We start from the raw sequence: 15921 nt of genomic DNA, 5'->3' as shown, positions 1-15921 counted from the left end.
CAGCTAGAGGAAGCCGGGGAGAAGCGCGCACTGTGGTCTATTTATGTTTACTGTGCACTCCTGATTAACTGCACCGTGGCCTCTCAGTGCTGATTGCGGTTGACTAACATTGGTCCTCTCCGTAAAATAAACCCATGAGCCTCAGACGAGAAGCGCTCTAGTGTTCTGACGAGGAGTCTTTTTTTTTAACCAGAGTCCTCTTTACCCACTATTTTCCTGGCTGGATGTCCCCTGATTAGAGTGAGATAATGAGCCTCACCACCACTGCGCACCCCCCCCCACACCCACACACACCCACACCCACACACACACACCCACACACACACACACACACACACACCCACACACACCCACACACACATACACACACATACACACACACACCCATACACACACATACACACACACACCCACACACACACACACCATATTCTCGCCCGCCTCTCTCCGAGGCCTCTTCATCAGCTCAAATCACACATTCACTGCTGATTGCCGACTTCTTCTGCCTCGCCTCGAATCACGCGCTACAGGCACACGGGCCCGGGAGAGGCGAGTGAGTCAGGAGGAGTCAGGAGCGCGGTCTGCCACGCTGTGGAGGCAAACTGTGTTTTCCGCCGCTCCGTCTTGCGCCGGCCCCTCCGTCGCTCGCTTGAGTGACAGAGCCCACCGCGGCTTGCCACTTTCCATTTTGCCTGCGTCTAAATTTAGCCCTCCGATCTCCAATTTGGACGCATTTTTTTCTCTCTCTCTCGCTCTCTCTCTCTCCCTTTTTTTGAGATGTAGAATTTTAATGCTGACATTCAAGTGTGCTGGGCCAAACAGCCGCACGCCTCCTCGGCTGGTGCTAAACCTGATTGACAGGCGAGGCGGCGGTTTGACTGAGAGCTCAGATTAACTGATTAGTAACATTGGCCAAACCCCTGGATTTGCATAGCGCCCCCCCATCCGCGCTCTATCTCTGCCGTCTATCCCGCACACAGAGGTAAGGCACACCATGATCCTCCGTGATTGTGTCTTATCTGCAGCCGTCCGCAAGACGTGTAAACAGGAGTTTATTTATGAGAAGCGAGACTGCGGTTACTTTATCACGAAAACGACGGGGAAAGGAACCTTCTCCCCGTTAAAGGCCTTATGTGACACTATTGGAACCAGACTGTATAATGAACCATGTACTAATGAACTGGATGTGCGGTTCCTGTTTTTAGATTAAATCAGAGGCAAGAAATGTGGCAGTGTATAAGGGTGAAATCTGAGCAACTTCAGTCCCGACGTGAAAGCGATCCCAGCCGCGGCTCTAGGGGGTATTTATAGAGCCCTAATTGATAACCGCAACGCCAGTGCGCACCGAGTCGATGAGCGAAGAAGAGACGCTTAGCACCAACGACAGGTGACGGGGCAAACAGGTACGGCTCTTAAAGCCACAGCGGCAGCAGCTGCCTGCTAGCAGGCCCCAGGCCCAAACCAGCTTGGGGGGGTGGGGCTCCTCATACATGGAAATGAGGCAACAGAAGAGTCTTCAAAAGCCACTTAGCTGAGACCCAGGCAGTTAGAACTCAAGCATCAGTCAGGTGCCCAATTATTCCCATTCATTCTCGCCAAGGGTGGAAATGTTAGCCTTTTTAAAAGCTCACCCGTAGAGGTATTCCAGCGCAGCAGTAATGAGGCTGAGAGATGACTGTATGGGGAAAAGTCAAAGACAAGGTCCCTTCTGCTGCACGCACACGCACCATTTCAGTAAGGCATGTCAGGGCCGCTGCTCCACTGTCCGCCTTTGATAATACAAGCACAAGTTCACGGGTGAGCGTTTAGGCTACCTGTGAAGCGTGGGCTAGATCGTCCACCCCAACTACAAACAACTACAAAAAATAAATCTCTCTCACTTTGGTTTTTAGTTGATTGTTTGTTGTAAAGTATTAATGACTATGTAACTGTAAAAAAAAAATAAAAATAAAAAAAAACACAAAAAAGTTCTCTTTTACATCAACAAATATTCACATGCCCCCCCTATTCCACTCTGACGATAACTAAAGGTGCTTTTAAAGGCTTGTTCGTGTTTGAAGCGGTAGTCACGGCACGGATAAGAGCAGTCACGGAGCGCTGCACGAGAGTCCAGTTATCTAACTCCAGCGCTGGCCTGGCCTTCACAGGCATCCTGGTCCTAGCAGAACCGGCCCGGTAGACTGGTGCAAGCACTGTAGACTGGGCCAGGTGCATGCCTTTGGGTCTTTTGTGAGCCTACGCACCGTATACCATGATCAATAGCATTGGAATCCGTCCAAATCCTTAGTTAAATTCCCGTTAAAACAGGACATACCACAAAGGTGACATCAAGCGCCAATTTAATCCAGAGCGTGCAACGCGAGGAGTCATGCAAAGTACATGAGAGCAGGTCACCTTCTAATGTGCCCTTACTAAGTAGCGTCATTCATTACTGTACATACATCAAGACCACTCCCAGTCGCACTCCGACGGCGAACGTGAGGCATTATGTGGGCACACCAGTCAACCTGAGAATCCTCGAAAGTGGCCCGCAGCGCACATTCAGGCCTTTATATGGGCATATGCCTTCCATTAAGAATGATACATGCAGCTCTAAAGCGGCATAACGCCTCCGAAATCACTCGCACGTAGTGCAGATTTCATCTCCAGTTTACATGCCTCCCCACAACATAAGCGCCGTAATAAACAGAAAGAACCGCAGGACCACGGCTTCGCGAGGCCCGGCTTCTCGATATCACCCTGGCCCGCCCCAATATCCCCCGCCTGACAAACTGTGGCAATACCTCCTCCGTGGCTTTATCTTAATGATCTGATGCGCTTTACACTTGAACCGAGAGTCGATAGATTATTGTGCAGTTATGAAGATGGATGGCGTCTGCTCATAGTTCCTTATAGGGCCCAGGAGATGGCCGGCGCGATACACCTCCTGCTTTCCATCCAGGAGACCCCACGCCGCATCTCAATGAGCTCTTGGCTTTGACAAACAGTCAGTAGAATGGAGAAATATTTTCACATTAAGGACGAGGAACGGGGGGGGGCTTGGGTAGGGGGGGAAATGAGAACCCACTCCTCAAAGCCATTCTGAAAAATTAATATGCTAATTAAGTACTTGCTTCAGGCGAAATCTTCCAAACTTTAGCAAGGGAGTTATAAGCACTTAACAAATTACTTACACCATTACGCTGGAAGCCGTATACATTTTTAAAACGACTGTATTTTTTTCCTCTTGCCTTTCATTTTTTACAATAGACCTTGTGCTGAGCGATGTCCTCCCCAGTTACCATTTAGGAGCCCGAAATGGATATCGGACTTCGGTAGGCTGGAAATCATCTCTCTCGCTCTCTCTCTCTCTCTCACACACAAACACTTTGTGGCCTGTTAGGCGAATGCAGAGCTAAATAGTTGGGGGGGGAATCAGCTGCATTGTTTACATGCCCTTCAAGCAGCATGGATGGAGGAGGTGCGGGACGTCTGCTCTGGAGCAGGCTGACAGGATCGCACCGCTTCCAGAGTCTGCGACACTAGTACCACTGACCAGCTGAAAGTAGGAACCCCCCCCCCCCCCCCCGTTTCCATCTGACCTCCAGCAAGGCCAAAAGCTTGAAGGAGAGGATACATATAAGAACACACATGCACGCACACATGCATGATGTAGTTTGGTGGGAAGGAACACAAAAACTGCTCCCCAATAAAGGAGCAGAGTGCACATAAAGTGGCTGGTTGACTGGCTGTGGGTAATTAGGACCCAGCTGGCCAGCAGAAACTGCGCAGTGAGAGAAGTGCAGGGAGACGATCCGGCCGGCTCCGGATAGCACAGACGGCATCCCGCCATCCCCGGCTAGGGCCTGTCTGCTCTGCCGAACACCACGACACGCTCAGCAGCCACACACAGCTACGCCGTCGGATTCCAGAGGCATCACACGACCTATGGTCACACCGCTCGGTAATATGACACATGGATGTGTACTTTCAACCCTGCCCCTCCTCATGCATATGCATAAGGGGGCAGGGCATACGTTGTCGTTGCCCCCCCCCCAAATAGGGAACCCACCTGCAATACCCCAGTTGCCTTTGTAAAACACACTCTGGCCTTACAAAATTTGGTCTACAGCGGTTTCCAGTCCTATGGCTTCCAGCTATGAAATAAAGAAATAAATAAACTCCCTCCAATCTACCTGCTTCTCTTCCCAAATAAAAAGCCTGTCAAATTTAGGATGATAGTTAAATCCTAACCCTAAAACAATCCCAACCACGCTGTCCAAGTCCACGATCTGCCATGGCTCGGAGCCGCGTCTCCACACCGCGCTCCGCGGTGATGGCTGGCTTTCAGGTACTGGAGGTTGGTTTGTCTGCGCTCTGCGTTTCTCTCGTCTCTTACTGCCTGAGCAAAGTGTCCTCGCCTTCAAAACCCTTGCTCCTCCCTTCAACCCTTCGCTGGTTGTTTATCTGACTTTTAAAGACCGTGGACGGCGAATTATAACACAGTCGAACGTTGCTGAACAGCACGAGAGCAGGAGTAACCCAAATATTTAAGATTTTGAAGCAGGCTCTTCCGCTTCTGGCGCGACGGCACTGACAGACACGCACGTACGGCGCAGAGCAGGGTTTTCCTTCTTCGCAGTCTGCCTGCTAACAGCGTTGGCGTGCAGCGGTTCCATGCACCGCAAAGGCGAAGCACATAACAGCGTGAGACGAACAAGAGCTCGTCTGCCAATTCAGCCGGCCGTGTCACTCCGCTACTTCAGCGTGCTAAGCGCGTGCCCTTGGCCGGCACGCAAGTCACCTCGTCACGTCCGGCCTCTTCGCGAGCCTGCTAAAATTAGAACTGCGGCAGCCCGGTGAGTCAGTGCGCCACGCGGGGCCGCCAGGCCGACCCGCTGCGCGCGGGTGTAGCCTTGCTCGAGAGTGCGGACGGGGTGTTTCGTTTGCGTTCGCTTCAGCTGCCCCTGAAACGCACGATCCGCTTCAGAGCTCGAGTCCTCGGGCACGTGCATTCGCTGAAGCGATATCAGCGCCAGGACTGCAGGCGAGAGGCTCGCGAGAAGCGTCGCGGCCGCGTTTGTCGGACCCATCACTGCTGAGCAAACCGTGTTAGCGCTATGGTTCAAAACATATTTGCATTACAGTTGTTTTCTATTTATTTTGATTAAAAAAAAAAATTCGTTTTGTCGGAACGTTTGTTTTGACAGAAAAGTCATTCGACTTGTCAGTCGCCGTTCTGGGCTTTTCCATGGCGCTCATGTACGATTACAGCTAACGCTAATGGTGACACGTCACGTTTTCCGCGCGATCTTAGAGTCGTTTTTCACAGCTGCAGCGAGCTGTTACATAAAATATTTTCAGAGTACACTTTCAAAAAGTGGTGGGGACTAAATCAGCCATTTCAGAAAGGGGACACGTCCCCAGTGTCCCCGCAGCAAATTATGCTTATGCCGTTCTGCCAGGCCCGCGTGTCTGCCCACTCGGCGGGGCCAGAGGCGCCGCGGTAGGCCGAGATGGAGCTGGAGGAGTGCTAGTCGGCTCGCGCAGACGCAAGGGCCGACAGCGGCGCTCGGTGTCCTGCACTTGACGGGAGATCTGGGCAGTTGCGCAGAGTCCCTATCAGCGTACCGGCACGAAGCGAGCGTGCGCAAAGGTACAGCGCTCCAGTTATAGAGGCCCGCAGGGCGTCTGAGCGTGCACGCGTGCGGGTGTTGGAGGATTATCGACCATGCATTAGCATGTCAGAACGACGGTGCCGTGTTGTCACGGACTGACCTCTTCGGATAGCGCAGTGTCTCCCGACGACTGAAGAAAAGGGCAAGAGTTTAAGGAGGAAAAAAAAACAACCCAAGTTCCTCAGATGCTTTCATCTTACTGAACACAACCAGTGCGACTTCAAAATGGCTGAATGTGGCCCTCTGGTGTACCTGACCCGCCGCCGACGCTGTTCGGAGCGGTGGGGTAACCACAACAACGCCTCCTCCCATTGTTACTAGGCAGCGGGAGGGGAAATAAAGAACCTGGGGCGAGGGATTAACTTGCAATTAGGACGATGGCTCTTACAGCTGCTCTGCCTTTGGGAGCACGCCTGCTCCACTGGCAATCGGCAAGCAGCACAGATGCTGTAGCTTTGAGGGCCACTAAAACACCATCATATTTTGTGTGTGTGCGCAGGATATTATACATAGCATGCCTGCCCTAAGCAGTGGCTTCCCATATCCATGGAGAAAGATCTTCATCATGTCAAATGTCTGGACGCTCGTGTTTTTCTGAGGGGCTTTGGGCACCTTCCTGCCCCTCTGAGTGATTAGTTCACGCAAACTTCGCCAAAGGCCACAGCAGCCCGCAACTGAAAAAGAGCGCGCATAAGCATATAAACGCCGGCCATGAAAATTTTCCCATACGGCTGAAGTGTGTGATATTGCGTGGTACAAGCCAAGCTTCAAATTACATGAAGGCAGCGAGAAAAAAAAAAAAAAAGGCCACTTAGTTTTCCTCTCGGTACAAATCCTGCTTCCGTTCACTGATTATGCAGCAAATCTACCTCGACCGAGTAGACAGAAAGCTGTTTGTGATTTCAGTAATGCCGTACAGGTTGAGTGGGTTTTAACAGAGCTTCTGTGGTGGGGGTTGTACATCTTAACAGAATGTTAGCAGAGCCTTAAGCACATGTTCTCAAACAGACGCGCACACGCAGGCACACACACGCCGGGGGGGTACAGGGCTCATCCGCCTGGGACCTGCCCCGCGTTGCTGCAGGGCTCACGGCAGCCGGGGGACGGGCGCCGAGCTTCTGCTGCCCCGCGTCCGAGCCGGCCTGGCCCTCGTCCTCGGAAGAGCCACGAGGCACTTCATCTCCGGACGCTCGCTTATGCGTCTAAGCAGCCAGGTCGTGATCCAGCGGCGCGGCTCCTGTGGAAATGCAGATGCCGGGGTCCCGTTCGGCTCGAATGTTCCAAACCCCCTGCCCCCCCCCCCCCCCTGCGTGACCGCGCCGTTACGTCCGGCGACCGCGGGGACAAGCGGGCGGTCTGTGAAAGGCGTTCCAAGCGCTCAGCCTGCCAGATCCGTTTCAGCACGTTCCGATTCTCCGAGTTCTGCGGGTACAAATCCATTCTGCTCCGACCCCCCCCCCCCCCTCCCCAGAGAAGAGCGAATGCAGCGTGCCTCTAATTTAACATCTGTTACATTGTGATATCGGCTGGGGGAGAAAGACTGAGGCGCGGGAGGAGCGAGGCGGCTTTGAGAGTGATTCGTGCTCTAATAGGATGGCTGCTCTAATTAGAAAAGAGTCCACATGCAACATGCCAGCCCCCAATCAGTTTACACAGCAAACAGGCAAGCGGCTCTGCCTCTGCCCGATACAGCTTGTTCAAACCCATTTCAAGAGCAGCTCTGAGTGGAGCAGCCATCAGCTCTTCTTTTCCCCTTTCTGTCTCCCCCTCTCTCTCCCTCCCTCCCCCTCTCTCTCTCTCTCTCTCCCTCCCTCTCTCCCTCCCTCCCCCCCTCTCTCTCTCTCTCTCCCTCCCTCTCTCCCTCCCTCCCCCTCTCTCTCTCTCCCTCCCTCCCCCTCTCTCTCTCTCCCTCCCTCTCCCTCTCTCTCTCTCCCTCCCTCTCCCTCTCTCTCTCTCTCTCTCTCCCTCTCGCTCTCTCCCTCTCCCTCTCTCCCTCTCTCTCCCTCCCCCTCTCTCTCTCTCCCTCTCTCTCTCTCTCCCTCTCCCTCTCCCTCTCTCTCTCTCTCCCTCCCTCTCTCTCTCTCCCTCTCCCTCCCTCTCTCTCTCTCTCTCTCTCTCTCTCTCTCTCTCTCCCTCCCTCTCCCTCTCTCTCTCTCTCTCTCTCTCTCTAATAGGAGCCATTAGTGAGGGGCAAAGCCCTCTTCTCCCACTCTTGGATTACTGCACTGTATAATTGCAGAGGGAGAATGCCACTCCATAGCTCGGACTTAAATGGCAATGGGAGCAATATTTGGGTGCGCAATTTGCGAAAGGTTCCTGCTGATTCCAGCCTCCCTGCCCCCTGCGTCGTGTTTAAATTTCGTCCCGAACCATTCGACTAGGGAAGCCGCAGAGTCTTCGTGCATGCGCGCCTCGACGTTTCCTGCGTGCTTATGTTCCCCCAGGCGGGCTTTCACAAGCGGCAGACGCGTCACTCTGCTCGCTCTCCCACCCTGCCCCTGCACACCCAGGCTACGCCCCTCTCCATAGGTGAAACGAGCATGTATGTAGGGTGGGCACGCCCCACCCCCCCCACCCCACCAAAATACCCCCTCAACAAAACCCCAAAACAGGAAGGCTTGCTGCCGCATAGACGGGTCTCTGAAAAGACCTCTCTCCTTTATTCGAGAGAGCTGCTCCTCTTTTGTTCTGCATAAATGCCAATTACCTAATTCTCTCTAGCATGCAAATCAGATGAAATGAGGGCACGGCAGATTGCCCACAGAGCGTGCCACACCGCCGTTTCCACAGTGACAGGAAGGGTACCTTTTGGGACACTTCTCTACTTAACACTTTAATCAAGCTCCATTTAGAGGCAAAAATTGTAATAGATTTTTTTTTTTTTTTTTTTTTTTTGCGCATTGCATCGCTCCCATTCTTTTGCATCCTCTCTCGCTCGCTTTCGCACCATCTCTTCCTCTCGCTCTTCAAAAGCTCGTGAACCATAACAATCACTTAGCCCCCAGGCCGCATATACTTCATCCGCTGCCAAGGAGAGCCCACTTTGCCATCCCAAACACAAGCGGCCTAGCGTTCGTGCAAAGCAAACACAATAAACAGGTCCAGATTTCATCAACTTTTCGCACGAGCACAAACAGTCGTCTGTTTTCGCGCTGGGCCACGGTGCCGGCTGCTCGATTTGACGAATCTTGAGGCGCGAACGCTCTTGATCTCATTCTAAAAGGACATGAAGCGGTAACATGTCAAGCGAGCCAGAGAGGACCCCAAAGGGCTTTAGGATGGCAGCATGCTGAGGCCGCTCCCACCGGCACTCCATACGCTCGTGACAATACGCAACCGTGCTCCGCTGAATCTGATAATCATACTTCGACAAGAGTCACGGCGATCCTTTGGTGGGAACGGAAGCCGCCTGCCCTGTAACTGCTGCTGTCCTCCCTTGCAACTCGATCCTGTCGATTCCCAGGGAAGAAAAAAAAACAAACCCCTGACAAAAGCAAGCTGCGTCTCACGACCAGAGAGAAGGCCGGATGTGCGTGCACCGCAACTGCGGCTGGTTCCACCCCCTGCGCCCTCCGCAGATAACAGCGGGTGACGCATGCGTGTGACCTCCAGGCCGATGGCGTTTAAGTCCGGGCAGAAGCAGGGCTCATCATAAACAACCCCGCTGAGACGAGCTCTCGGATCCCCTCCCGCGCCCGCTGGCCCTAAGGCCTGCGCCCTTCTGGTGAATACCAACGAAAGGGGTGTGTGGTGCCGGCAAAGATGCGGGCCCCGCGTTCCTGAAGGCCCCGCTGACATCCGATTACATTTCACACAGAGCCGCCGCCTCCACCCACCACCTCCATCACTAACACCAGCAGCAGCAGTAGCAGCAGGCACCTCTGTCACACTCATCCACTGCTCAGAGTGACCTCGTTAATGAGGGGAGAAGGGCATCCGGTTCACCCCCACAGGCCACGGCTCGGCCCCGAATACTAATTACACCAAACAACCTGAAGGTGAGACAGAACGGCAACGGAGAGCAGTGGGGATGGGGGATGTGTGTGTGTGTGTGTGTGTGTGTGTGTGTGTGTGGTGGGTGGGGTGGACTCGGCATGAGGGAAGAGAATGCAACAAATGGCCCATGAAGCATCTGTACAATAAAGCGCTCCTCTGCGCCACAGAAGTCAGTGGTGAAGGGGAGGGCTACCTTTCAGAACACACTCGCTGCTCTTTTGTTACCTCTAAACGTTATCGACACCTCACTTAAGCCACATCTTGGAGATGAAAACCACACGGGCATATTTGCGCAGGGAACGCGGTCGGAGCCGACGCGTTATTGAGGAGAGCACGGGTTCCAGTCACCAAGAGCCACAATGGAGCTTATTGGTGAGGCGGGGGGGGGGTCATAAACAATAGTCCGCTGACAAGGTGGATTTAATGGATGGTTGCGTTCGTTCACTGCAGAGCTATCTGACCTACCTGTCTCAGCCAGAACAGATGGGTTCGGATTTGAAATCCTCGACAATGAAGGCAGCTTTCCATTACAGGTGTGGCAAAACGCGGCCACGGTGGCGTCGCGGTAAGCGCTGGCTCCAGCCCGGATGCGTGGTCATGTCTAACAAGGTTGGAACTGTGATCTGCTCGCCAGAACCACTCCAGGCCTCTGCCCGCCTCCCACGAGCTGCATGATAGCGGCTCGTCTGGGAGGAGCTGGACCCATGCTCACGTTCCCTGTAAGGCCCATGAGATCAATCGCGGCGCCTTTTCAAATCAGCCCCCACGCAGCCCGACGCGCTCGAAGGAGACGGCCAGTCGCTGCGGAGCCAGTCGTGCCAGTCGTGATCTGGCATGCCCTCGACATTCTGTATAGACAAGGAAGCAGAGATTATGCCATCCAACGGGAGAATGGCCCCACAGCAACCTGGTTTGCTGAGCTATACAGGAACCTTGTGAACCTGTATCGAAACACGCATGAGGCTGCAGAAAGCGTGTTAAGAACACTTTTAGAACACGTTTAGAAGACATTTAGAACAAATTTAAAAGATGTTTAGAAGACGTTTAGAACAATTTCAGGACACACCGGTGGCTGAACTCTTATTTTTCAGAATTTCAAGTGCTGATACTGAGTGCTGAGTTCACTGTGTTGGTGATGACTGTATTTGTTCACAGCAGCAGAAACAGGCTTGTTCTGCCGTAGCAGAGCTTCCACGTGGCGTAATAAGGAACACTCCCGTCGCTGCCGAGCCAGGCGTGCACGAACGCAATGGCGGGGTGAGGCGGGGTGAGGCAGGGTGAGGCGGGGCTCGTATGAAGTGCTTCTCGTGTCCCGTTGTGTATAAGTGCACACAACATGCCCCTGAGCCCCCATATAAACCACCCTACAAGTACCTAGGGGATTGCCATATAAATGATTCATAGTTAGGAGAGAGATAGCAATTAATATTCAGCTGTTGAGGTAATGTTTACGTCCCTATTTGCTCCAACCACAAAGAGCGCTTGGAGTAATCCATCACTGCTGCACTTCATGTGGAGAGGGAGCAGGCTATTTACCATACAGAGAGAGAGAGAGAGAGAGAGATAGAGACGGAGGAAGTGGGTGTCGAAGCTACACAGGATTTCCCGAAGACTAGAGTGCGCGAGGACTCCGTTCTGCTTCACGTTTGGGATCAAAGGTCAAATGCTGTGTTACATGCGAACTTTAAATTTGGCAATTCAGTTTTTTTGCCCTCACTCAGACTTGAGGAACTCACCTGTTAAGAGTCGTTTGACAGTACAATCGCACCAATAGATGGCGTTGGTTTGTTAGTGAAGGGAAAAACCCATGACATGAATCAGACATTCCAAGGTTTCGCGGTGCATGGCCATGTACTAGAGTTATCACTGCCAGGTTCATATCAGCCCACACAGACAGCAAGGACCGCAGAGGGAAAGGCAGAAGGTTGTGAGCCAGGCTCCTCCCCTGGCTATCGGGTTATAGAACGCTCTTCCCGACCGCGCGCACTCTACCGTGCTCATTGATTTTTTCTCTCGCCGATACTTGTTCAACACACTTACAGCACTGGCTGCCTATGGTGAATCTGTTCTGGTAAAGTATATCCTACAGTATCAGCTGGAGCACAGAAAATCCTTCCAGAGGCTCCCATAATTTAGACGGACCTTATCTTACCACGGGGGGATTTGTTACTTATTGTGCTTATCAGAGGCGGCAATGTTGGACGTACATCAGAGTTATCGTGTTTTTCGTAAACAATACACAGTAGCCTACATCCATTTATGTATTTAGGACAGCAAGGACTATTTCTAAATGGGCCCCTAGAGATATCTGCACTATCTGTTCTCATTCAGAATCTCTATTTTTTTTCACGTGTATTTTCTCCGTGGAAAAATTCAAATAGAATCTCTCTCCATCTCTCTCTCTCTCGCTCTCTCTCTCTCTCTCTTTTCCCAGGCAGGACGTCTGCTGCACACTGCATGGGACCTGACCCCGAGCTCCTCTGTTCTTCTGCGAGTTTGCCACAACCCACCATTAAGCCGTGACGTCAGCGCACCCCGAAACGGCAGGCGCGGCCAAGCGCCGAGCCTGCCACAGCTGCTCGCGCCGCGGCTGTGCCGCGTAACGCTCCAGCAGAGCCAAGCCCGGCAAAGGAAGGAGCTCGGAAGTCGGCTCGAGGCCGATAATTGTACACATTATGAGAGAGGCCAGTAGAGGACACGGCTGTTCTATCAGATGTCACCCTTTTTGGTAAGGGGCGCCGGAGCACGAGGTGTCGGCGGCGGACCCACACTAGCTCGTTTTTCTGGTCGCTGCCTTTCCGCTGTGCTCAGCAAAACTGCGAGACAATGCAGCGGTAATGCAATACGCGTGAAGAAAAAAAAAGATAGCCCGCTCTGCGGCTGAAGGGCATGGCTAGCCCGTGGTGTCAGCCTTCCAGCCTTCGTATCCAAGTTCGTGCACAGCAAGTGCGATGTTTGCATGTTGGGACGAGGTCGCTGGCCCCGCCGCGTCTGACCCGCGCTCAGGTGGCTTGGCTACGTCATCCCACGGCAGAGACGGTGGCGTCAGCAATGACCCGTCTGGCCACCTGCAGCAGACTAAGCTCGGCCTTGTCTGGGCCTGGCAGGGCGACTCATCCAGCACCGGCCCTGCAGGTGCGAGACCACGGAGCTGCACGAAACTTCCCAGGCTCCCCTCTCCTCCCCTCTCCTCATGTGGAGCGTCCCCTCTCCTGCCAAATGCTGGACTGCGTCTAACACAAGGCAACGGGGATGTGCGGTTCTTCCACAAATAGAGCTGCACATGACACTACATATTAATCCCGATTCTCATCAAACATGATGCAGGCTGCAGAGTGCTACCGAGCAGCAACGCTTCACTTAGAAATGTCAATATAAGTGCTAAATTATGTGCCAAATGTCAATAACGCTGGTCTAAAAGTTGTACTAAAATAAAAAATAATAAAAAAACTGGAGGTCAAGATCAATTTCTGACTGAATAATGTAACAGAAATCCACTGGGTCTAAAATCAACGGCGGAGTTGTTACAGAAGAGCCAATATTGGCACCCACTCCTTTTCGCCTAGAGCCGAGATAAGTGAAGCTATTTTAATCAGACAACATATTTGCAGCTTGCCAGTGTCCACGGCTCAGAGAAGAACCCCTGTCAGCTCGCTCTTATTTTCCAGTAAACATTCATTCCAGAGAAACAGACTTTATAACTGTAAGCAGTGCAAAAATGTTGTGCTTTGTTACATAAGCGCAGCCCTCTGGCAGGCAGGAGTCACACGCGTGTGCTGAATCAGTCGAAATTAGGCAGGAACGCTGATTAGCAGGAACACCATATGCTCCATTGACAGAGTCCATCACAGCCACGCGTGCGGCAACCCGGGAGCGCCGCCTCTCTCCAGGTGCCGCTCCTCCGACAGCTGAGAGGACCGCATCGCACCGCATGGGCTCGGGGGGGGGCGAATCCGCACTCTTCACTGAAAGAAGAAATGTTGTACACGGGCAGGGAGAGGCCTGAGCCAGCCGCAGAGCTCCATTCTTCTCCTCGCTGCCTTTCACAGCCGAGACGGCGCAATCGTTAGCACCTGTTCCCGTCCAGGCGCTCCGCTGGATGGTGCAAAGAGGCGCAGCAACTAACCGGGGGGCTAAGATTAGAACTATCTCCACGTAGCAGCAGGCACGAGGGAGAGATGACGGCGGGTGGTCACCAGTGGCGGAGACCTCCTTACCACGCCCACCTAGCTGGGCAGCGGATATTCCAACCACCCAGAGTACAGTTGAGGAGGGCAGGGCCAGCCTTTGCCAAGGAGAAAGGGGGAGTACAGTCCACTCGTTAACGAGTGGCTAAACGACTGATAAGAGGAGAAAAGTTCATTTTTCTGTTTTGTCCTTTTTGCCGGCCTCCGACCTGCTGCTTTTCAGACAGTATTTATTAGCCTGGAAGGGTAAGCAATAAGAAGGGCAAAGGGGTCAGTCACAGTGCTGATACACCTCATTTAACGACACTCCAAAGTCAGCGCAGGACTTATCAACCAAGACCCAACAGCAATGAGAAAAAGGGAGAGTGAGAGTGTGTGTGTGTGTGTGTGTGTGTGTGTGTGTGTGTGTGTGTGTGCGCGTGCGTTGTATGAGTGTGTGAGAAGAGAAAGAGAGAGAGAGAGAGAGAAGATTATTCGGGGATTGAGAAGCGTGCATAATTCATACACCCGTTTACCAGAGATGATTTTGCACATCTTAAGAGAGAGATCAGAGTCATAATCTCAAATGGGCCCCATCGGAGACCTTAGCAGACCGGATCTTCTAGCAGAGGATCGCTGCTGAGAATCGGGCCTCTGGCCTGCCTGAGCACATTCCCTCCTAATGACCCTCCTCCTGCCCGTAGCCCCGCCCACAACTCAAGCCCCTCCCACGGTCCAAGAAGTTGAGCCAAGATAGCAGCAGCAGACCAAAGCCCTTTCCTCTAATAATCAACCGGGGGTGTGGGGGACACCATCCCCCATCTCCCACGCTCAATTATTCCTGCTCTCTTTGCGCTGCTCTCTCTCGCCCCGCCCTCCCCAAAATCAGTCCTAGAATAGCACGGCATCATCCATATTTCAAAGGGCGGTGGGGAATGCTTACGTGGAAGCGCGTCGGGTCCATTAACTCGGCCTCACCTGCCAACAGCGGCCGGAAAAAAAGAAAGAGAGCTACAGCTTGGCAGCCGGCGTCAGAAACACAGCTCTCCATCGAGCCGGGCCAGGCTGCACCTCTCTGAGTTCTTCAATTCAGCACCACCCCCCTGCCCCCACCCACCCCCCCATAACCCCCGCCCTTGGCCCGTCACTCTTTCCCGTGGCATGGGACTCTGCTGAGCCCATGGGCTTCACATTATACATTCCGCCAGTATCACATCCAAACAAACACAATGACGCCTTTCATCTATTCAGCCCAGCGTTTGTGCGCTGCGTAATGGATAAACCAGTAAGGATTCTCTGGTTCTTCGCAGTGCCTGGAAATGATCTGTTTCTGAGACATCTGATATGTTGTTACCCTTGGCAATCATATCATAAACACGAGGGTAAATAATACCCTCTCTGGCACAAAGAATCTCAGCATGCTTCCCTGATAGGAACACTAACAGTCTAAAATAACCTAGTTTCCTTTTCCTGCCGTCATGATCACTGGAGGGGCTGTGGAGCTGAGAAGGCGCGCCATTATGCAGCGGCAGCCCCACACACGAACGGCAACACGACAGCACAACAAATAATGCGCTAATATGTCCTATCTGCCACACATAGATGCCAAAGACGGAAACGCGGCGGCATAATAAAAATGGGAGCGTGTGCTCTTCTGGGGCAGGGGGGTAACTAAGGGGACTGCACAAACGAGTGAGACGCGAGAGCGTGATGTCGCTCCGATGGCTTCGATTAGCCGGACCCGTCCGCCTTAATGGTAATCGCACTTCCAGGAGCCAGGCCACCATCATGCCCGAGACAGGAATTCGGAAACGAGTCGATGGGCTCCGCCCAGGCAGCCCTAGCCCGTTTGCCACATGATGCTCTCGAGCTGCATCTGGTCTTCGCCCGTTTCGGAGGTTGAAGGTTCCTGGGCTGGAAGGAGGCAGCGGGGTAAAGCAGTGGCTCCCATTCGATCGCCAATTAGTTTAGCGCACCGCTCAACGCACAGTAATGGAATCCGTGGGATTCATCGACTGGACGCGCTGTGTTTAAGGGCTGCAGATCACCCCTGGCTTCTGTGACGATGGCCAGGCAGGGAGCATTCCGGGCCCTGGGTGGCA

The 15921-nt window shown here is 53.1% G+C and overlaps 1 protein-coding gene across 4 annotated transcripts in view; it reads right to left on the bottom strand.

Annotated features, from left to right (window-relative positions):
• msi2b (musashi RNA-binding protein 2b) overlaps positions 1-15921 on the bottom strand; it is a 169807-nt gene that overhangs the window by 128357 nt on the left and 25529 nt on the right. The window lies entirely within an intron of this gene.

This window comes from Electrophorus electricus, chromosome 15, assembly GCF_013358815.1.
Source record: "Electrophorus electricus isolate fEleEle1 chromosome 15, fEleEle1.pri, whole genome shotgun sequence".
In the NCBI taxonomy this organism is placed as follows: Eukaryota; Metazoa; Chordata; class Actinopteri; order Gymnotiformes; family Gymnotidae; genus Electrophorus; species Electrophorus electricus.
Note: the sequence above shows the minus strand (reverse complement) of the source record. Positions and strands in the feature narration are given on the sequence as shown.